This window comes from Pyrus communis, chromosome 12, assembly GCF_041283825.1.
Source record: "Pyrus communis isolate YQ-2024b chromosome 12, ASM4128382v1, whole genome shotgun sequence".
Classification (NCBI taxonomy): Eukaryota; Viridiplantae; Streptophyta; class Magnoliopsida; order Rosales; family Rosaceae; genus Pyrus; species Pyrus communis.
In genome coordinates, this window is record NC_142576.1 from 4,676,128 (window position 1) to 4,683,938 (window position 7,811).

Genomic DNA, 7,811 nt, shown 5'->3' on the forward strand with positions numbered 1-7,811 from the left:
TGACTAGGTCTGCGGACAAACATACACTCACGGTTGGGGCCACATTCCGATAATCAACATGAGCAGCCTTCCAGGCAAAGCGTTTATTCGCGACTAGGCTCGCAAGGAGCATCTTCCACATCACATCGGAGCAAGTAGCACGACAGACAGAGAGAATCAGTTACTTGATCCTGCTCAAGTTCAACCGACAATCTATGAAGATTTCCTTGCCTGCCAGGAACGAACCACATACACCGCTGCCGCGGCATAGACGAGCCGAGCAAGTGGAAAAGCAACCTAGACTAGCAGGTCAAGACTGGAGGCAGCCGAGAGCTCTGATACCCCCAACAAAGGCAAATTCAGGAAGAGGTAGAGAGACTCTTAAACGAGCGATTGCGTGATTTCTAACACAACGAAGTGGTCGATGAAGCGTTATGACATGACATAACTAACATGAACAGGTTACCCTTCACGAACGAGATCGAGCAAGCAGAGCCTCCATGCAAGTTTAGCATGACACATTTCACATCTATCAAAGGAGATGAAGATCTGGAGAGTAGTGTTCTAAAAATCGGCCTAGGCAGCCGCCTAGGCTCTAGGCGGTGGAGTGCCGCTGGGATTTATGCCAAATCGTTCATCAAATTGGGTGGGAGTTAGTCGGCCGCCTAGGCTCTATCTAGGCGGTGGTAGGCGATGGTAGACGGCCTCGTGAGAACCTCGATGATTTTCCATCTCACTACGATTTGACAAAAAGAGAGAAAAGACACAGGAAATGCCTGTTAAGAGAAGAAAGCAAACATCTTCTCTTTGTTTAAAAAATAGTGAAGGTGATGGAAACGAGGGGTTGAATGAGGAATTAGAAACGAGGTTGGCTTTAATAAAAGTGAGAGAGGTATCTGGATGATTTGATGGAAACGAGGCATTCTTATAATAAAGGAGGGAAGACTTGTGACAAAGAAAATATGGGGTGGGGTGGGTTGGGCTGGGCCAAGCTTTTATATGTTTATCATCTTTTTCATTTTTGAATTAGGGTTAAGAAAACAGCCCATTGTATTAAGTAGACTTCGTTTTTGTTATAATAAATTTAATTAAATAAATAAAAAAATACAAATCCGCCTAGGCCGCCTAGGCGCTAAGCGCCAGTCTGCCGCCTGACTAGGCCTAGCGTTTTTTAGAACCTTGCTGAAGAGGCACTTAAAGCATTACTAAAGCACAATGGTCTTTTACTGGAACAATGATGCTCTTATGTGCAAGATATTCACCACCTTTTTGCAAGGTGAGGCACAAGATTGGTTCCATACCTTGCCGCCACAATCCATCTGAAGTTTTGATGATTTTTCCTTGGTTTTCACCAAAGAATAATCATTCTACCGCTCGATCAAGAAAAAGTCTGACCATTTGTTCAACATGAAGAAGAACCCAAAAGAGTCGCTCCGCAACCACGCGAAGAGGTTCAAAGCAAAAAAGGCAAAGATTGTCGGATGTGACAGCAGATAGCAAGTATAGCCTTTCAAAATGACTCCCAATAGACCACCTATTGTTCGAAGAATTGATCATGAAAGAAGATCTAACTCTGGTAGACTCTTTCGCTCTGGCAGAGAAACATGCACTTTGTGATGAGGCTCAACGAACAGACAAGGCACTTGAGCAGCCTTGAAAAGATTCGGCAGTAACTCAAAAAAAAAAAAAGAAAAAAAAAGGGAAATAGTACAACAAAAGCAGGCAGGAGACCAAGCATAGGGATTGACCCATAACCAAAGAAGGCCCAACGACAAAAAACTACACTAAGTTCTCAATCTTGATCAACCAAATCCTTCGCGACATCAAGAACGAGCCATGGTTCAAGCTGCCAAAACAATCAAAAGGGAATACTTCCAAGTTAGATCACACCAAGTATTGTGCATTTTATCGAGGTCTTGGTCACACAACCGGCGACTGCTACACTTGGAAGAACTACCTAGAGAAGCTCGTGAAAGAAGGCAAGGTTGACATATACTTAGATAAGCCAGCTGCGCAGCTTAGAAGGAACGCAGACGATGACGAAGAGCCACCAACCAAGATGATTCGAATCAATGTTATATTCGTCGAATTCGAGCACTTGGGGGTCACCAGCAACTCCAAAAAAAGAAAGATCCACCAGGTTCTACTAGTCTTACAAGTCCAAGCAGTCGACACCCAACCTGGACCTATCATTGGCTTCAACGAGCAGGATGCAGAAGACGTCGACTTCCCACACGACGACGCACTAGTAGTATCTATCTAACTAGCCCATGCTATAGTCGACAGAATGATGGTTGATAACTGAAGTGCGGTCAACTTACTTCAGCACTTAGTAATTCAAAGATGGGCATGGAAAACATAATCATTCGCCGAGCGAAGGTACTCAGCGGATTTAACGAACACACCTCGACTGCCATCGGCCACATTATACTTGACGTGAAAACACCACCAGTTGTTTCAAAGCAGACGGTCACAATCGTAAGCGACCCATCTCCCTATAATGAGATTCTTAGGAGACCTTGGTTGATTAAGCTGGATGCCGTCACTTTCGTCAAGTACTAAAAAATCTGATTTCGCATCCCGAGAGAAGGAGTCGGAGAAATCAAGTCTGACTAGGCCACATCTTGACGATGCACCGTGTAAGTATTGAAGGAATCAAAGAAGAAAACTTTTACCCCTGTAGAGGCTACCGAGGTCTGAATGGACAAACAAGTTACCCAATAACAATTACAACAAGCGAATCAAGAAAATGGTGCCCAAACAGAAGAAATAGGATGGAAACCCGAAGAAGATGCTGATGACATCATTCTTGATCCCCAGCAGCCGGAAAAGATAGCTAGAATTGGCTCACGTCTAAGCCCTGCCGAGAAGGAAGAGTTCACGACTTTCATTAGGGAAAATCGTGACGTCTTTGCATGGTCACCTTTCAACATGCCCAGCATCGACCTTAAGATAGCTTGCCATAAGCTGCACGTTAACCTTACTGCCAAATCGGTGATCCAAAAGAGAAACATTTCGCACCTAAGCGAGTTACGATCAACGAAGCAGAAATTGACAAGCTACTGGATGCAGGATTTATAGAAAAGGTAGCACACTCAACATGGCTTGCCAACGTCGTGCTAGTTGTGAAGAAAGAGAAAGGTAAATGGAGGGTTTGCGTAGACTACACTGACCTCAACAAAGCATACCCAAAAAGATCCATATTTACTTCCCCAGATCGATTTATTGGTAGATTCAACTACTGGGAACCAACTGCTTAACTTCTTGGACGTATACTCGGGCTACAACCAAATAGCCATGTACGAGCCTGACAAGGAGAAAATCACGTTCGTGATCAAGTGAGGCACCTACTGCTACAAGGTTATGCCCTTTGACCTCAAGAACGCGGGTGCCACTTACCAAAGGTTAGTAAACATGATGTTCAAGAAGCAAATTGGGGTAACCATGGAGGTCTATGTCGATAACATCATGGTAAAGGGCAAGCAGCGGTCAGACCACATCAACAACCTGGTAGAAACTTTCAACATCTTCAGAAAGTACAGGATGAAGCTCAGCCCCACCAAATGCACATTCAGAGTATCTTCAGGCATATTTTTAGGGTACCTAGTAACCCAACGAGGAATTGAAGCACATCCTAAGTAAATATGAGCGATCATAGAGATGAAATCCCCAACTACCTTGAAGGAGATCTAAAGCTTGACTGGACGAGCAACCGCCCTTAACAGCTTCATTTCGCGGTCCACCGATCGATGTAAGCCATTTTTCAAGGCCATCAAAAGGGCACAACAAGGTAAATGGGATGATGAGGGCAAAAAAGTCTTCCAAGACCTAAAAAAGTATCTTACATTACCTCCCTTATTATCCAAGCCAAAAGCAGCGGAGGACTTATACATTTACTTGGCAAATTCTGAAGTAGCAGTAAGCTCTGCCCTCATATGAAAAAAGCTAGGGGCCCAACTGCCGGTATTCTACACTTCCAAAGCTCTTATCGATGAGTAAACTAGATACCCAAGGATCGAAAAATTAATTTTGGCACTAGTTGTTGCGGCTCGGAAGCTCAGACCATACTTTCAACCTTATACAGTCATCGTCATGACTCAAGATCCTCTGCGGTTAGTATTACATGGTCTAGACGTTTCTTAACGATTAATGAAGTGGGCATTGGAACTCGGCCAATATAGTTTAGTTTTTTGGCTTTGCACGGCGATAAAAGCCCAAGCCTTAGCGAACTTCATAGCAAAATTCACTTCTAAGTGGTCCAACGACACCTCGCAAGCAGCGAAGCACACTTTAGCTGCCCCTACTCTACCCGATGAAGACTTCTAGCATTTGCATGTTTACAGCGCATCCAACTACAAAGGCTCAGGAGTAGGCATGATCCTTGTCACCCCAGATGGTTCAATGCTCAAGTAGGCGATCACTTTAGGCTTCAAAGCATCCGACAACGAAGTAGAGTACGAGGCTCTACTAGCAAGCCTCCGAATGGCAAAAAACTTAGTGGTGAGAAAGCTTGCAATTCATTTTAATTCTTAGTTAATCACTAGCCAGACTACTGGGAAGTACAAGGTAAAACATCTGACAATGACGCAATACCTAGAGAAGGTACGCAAGCAACTTAAGGCATTTCAGACTTACACTATCACTTGAGTTTTGCGAGCAAACAACACCCATGCCGACACGCTAGTCAGCCTAGGCTCCGCCCTCGACCACTAACTCAAACGCTCTATTATGATGGAGTATCTGGATAAGCCGAGCATAGAATCTAAGCCAGCAGCTGAAGTGTCACAGGTTAGTATAACTCCCAATTGGCAAATTTCTATTATAGACTATGTGGTCAATGACACAGTCCCCACTGAAAGATTTAAGCCTAGAAAGCTCCAAATAAAGGCAGCACACTATTACATGTGGAATGACATTCTCGTCTGATGATCCTACACCAGACTACATCTCCGCTGCCTAGCGCATCTCGATGACCTAAAGGTTCTAAGCTCAATCCACAAAGGTGTTTGTGGAAATCACTCTGGAGGTCGATCTTTAGCACAGAAGGCTCTTAACGCATGCTACTACTGGCCTACCATACACCAAGATGCTAATGTGTTAGTATAAAAGTGCAACTGCTGCCAACGCTACAAGCTGGTACCAGCACTGCCTACCAGCGAACTACACTTGTAGATGAGTTCTTGACCGTTCATGCAGTGGGCAAGCAACTTGGTAAGGCCAATGCCGTCCGCTACTGGAGTTAGAGGCATGATGATCATGGCAACCGATTACTTCACCAAATGGGTAGAAGTAAAGCCCATGACAACCATGACTCAGATGGACATAGAACGCTTCATATGAAGGAACATCTTTTGCTGATTTGGCATCCCTCAGTCTATTGTCACCAACAACGACCCGCAATTTGTGGGTAAAGATTTGGTGAAGTTCTTCCATAATTATGACATCAAACAGCACATGTCAACGCCGAGGTATCCTCAAAGCAATGGGCAGGCCAGAGCATCCAACAAGATGATCCTCGACTGTCTCAAGAAATCCTTCTTCGACAAAAAGGGAAAATGGCCAGACGAACTCCTCAGATGTCTATGGGCATATCGCACCACCAAAAGACAAGCAACTGGTGAGACTCATTTCTCTTTGGCATTTGGTTCGGAAGCAATCATTCCTCCCAACATTATCATGCAAAGTATTAGCACTGTACAACCAAGCATTGAATAGAACAGTAAGGAGATAGCCACAAACTTAGATCTGGCAGAGGATAAGCGAGAGCAGACCATCATCCGCATCGCAGCCTACTAGCAGTAGCTCATTTCCAGCTACAACAAAAGGGCCAAGATTCGGCAGTTGTAACCCAGAGATCTAGCCCTAAGAAAAGCCTTCATCACTGTTTGCAGAGAAGGCTCCAAAAAGATGGATTTCATCTGGGAAGGTTCGCATAAGATCAGCAGAGTAGGCGACAAGGGTAATTACACCCTCGCCACCATGACTGAGAAAGAGATTGAAAAACAGTGGAATGCCTATAATATGAGGAAGTACCATGTGTGACCACTTGCTACATCAAAGCCCGAAGAACTTAAGCAGCTTAACGGGCACCACCTCGTAAGCCTATGATTATCTAGTTGTTATGCAGTCTCTACTTTGCAACTAAGTTTTTGTTTGTTTCACTTATTTTTGAATGAGGAATTCATAAGTAATTTACAACTTGGTTCGACTACATGTCTACAACAATTGATTACTCCTGCATTTCAAAAGAAGACCGCACCCTTCTTAGGGACTTACTGCAGGAAGTGCACCTTTCGAGGGACCAACCATGCTCTCTAGTGCAAGAGGGTAAACCAATTCCTTGACACCCATATGGGTCTGTTCTCCAAAGCAGGAGGATAAACTTTACACTCTTAATATCTAGACATTGATGAGTTGGGCTGCTCTAGTGTAACTAGATGTGTGATGGCTTGCATTAGGATTCCTAGAAGTAACCATAATGGTCTTTTTTAAGGTTTAGATAACTGAAGGATTTTGGTCTCTTGGTCTAATTCGTGGGGAACCGGGCCTTAGAGACGGAGGGGGCATATAATGCAGTATTCTCTATGGACGGCTGCCCTGGAACCCTAAAGCTAATACTTCGTACTAAGGTAGCCTACGGTTTCTGGAAGACTGCCTACGGCTTGCCCTTGAGCAGTAAAGCCGCATTAGACTTATACAACCGCATATTTTTGTGAAAGGTTAGACAAGATAACATGCATATAAGAAGCTTTATCCACTGCCGACATGCTACGTAGTCGATAAGCTTCACCTTTGCCAAGCGTGGAACGACCTACACCAAGTCCTAAAGTGTTGTGATACTTGCTACACAACCTATGGAATTGGAGAAAACCAAGGTTAACAGCCTAGTGGTTACGCGGACTTGTCTGCTTCTGTCAATAAGGCAAATAAGTTTGTAAGGTTCTACACCAACGCCTACGACTACATATGCTACGTGGGACTGTGCTTACAGAAAAGTAACACGCCTACCACTGGTTTATAAAGTCTAAAGGTTAGAGCATAAACAAAAGAAGCAAAGATGGAGAAAAGCGAAGGAAACAAGTTTATTAAATTTTCTAGCAAAATTGATAAACAACTAGCAAAAGACCGAAAAAGGTCAAGCAAAGCAAAAGAAAGAAGGAAAACAAAGAAAATCCTAAAGGCTACCTAGAAGATTACTCTTCAGCAGCTTAGACATTCCTCAACTACTCGGTCGCCACACCTTTAGCAGCTATGACACTCTCAGCAGCGACACCATCCAACGCTTTACCCTCAGCTACCCCAGCCTAGGCACCAACCTCTTCGACTACTTTACAATAGAAATCTCAAAAGTGAAGGCGAGCAAGTCTTCTGAAGAAATAGAGAAGGTCTCAAAGTTTTTAGCAGAAAACTCAAAGTTAAACGGCTGCCTAAATAGATGGTCTACATAACCCAGCTTGTAGAAGTTAGCTTGACTCTGAGTAAACGAAGCCTTAAACCCAGCCTTTTCACTCTTCAACTGCTCATTCTCCTCGAGCAAACAAGCACAGACCCGCTGCAGCTCCTCTACTTCTTTCTTTAGACTATCGTTGATTTTCAAAGCACCTTGGAGTTCCAACACTTAAGGCTCAAGCCTATCAACAACCTTCTTGAAGTGGATCATTTGGTTGTAAGCAGCAATCAGTTCTTCATCCTTTGCGTAAGCAGTGGAGTGGAGCACAAAGACAGCACGCTCAAGGTCTTGAATCTGAGATATGTAACACCCGATCTCCATTTCTAAACTTTCATACTTACTTGGATCGCGTCAAGCCTAGTCTCCAAATCCATGATCTTTT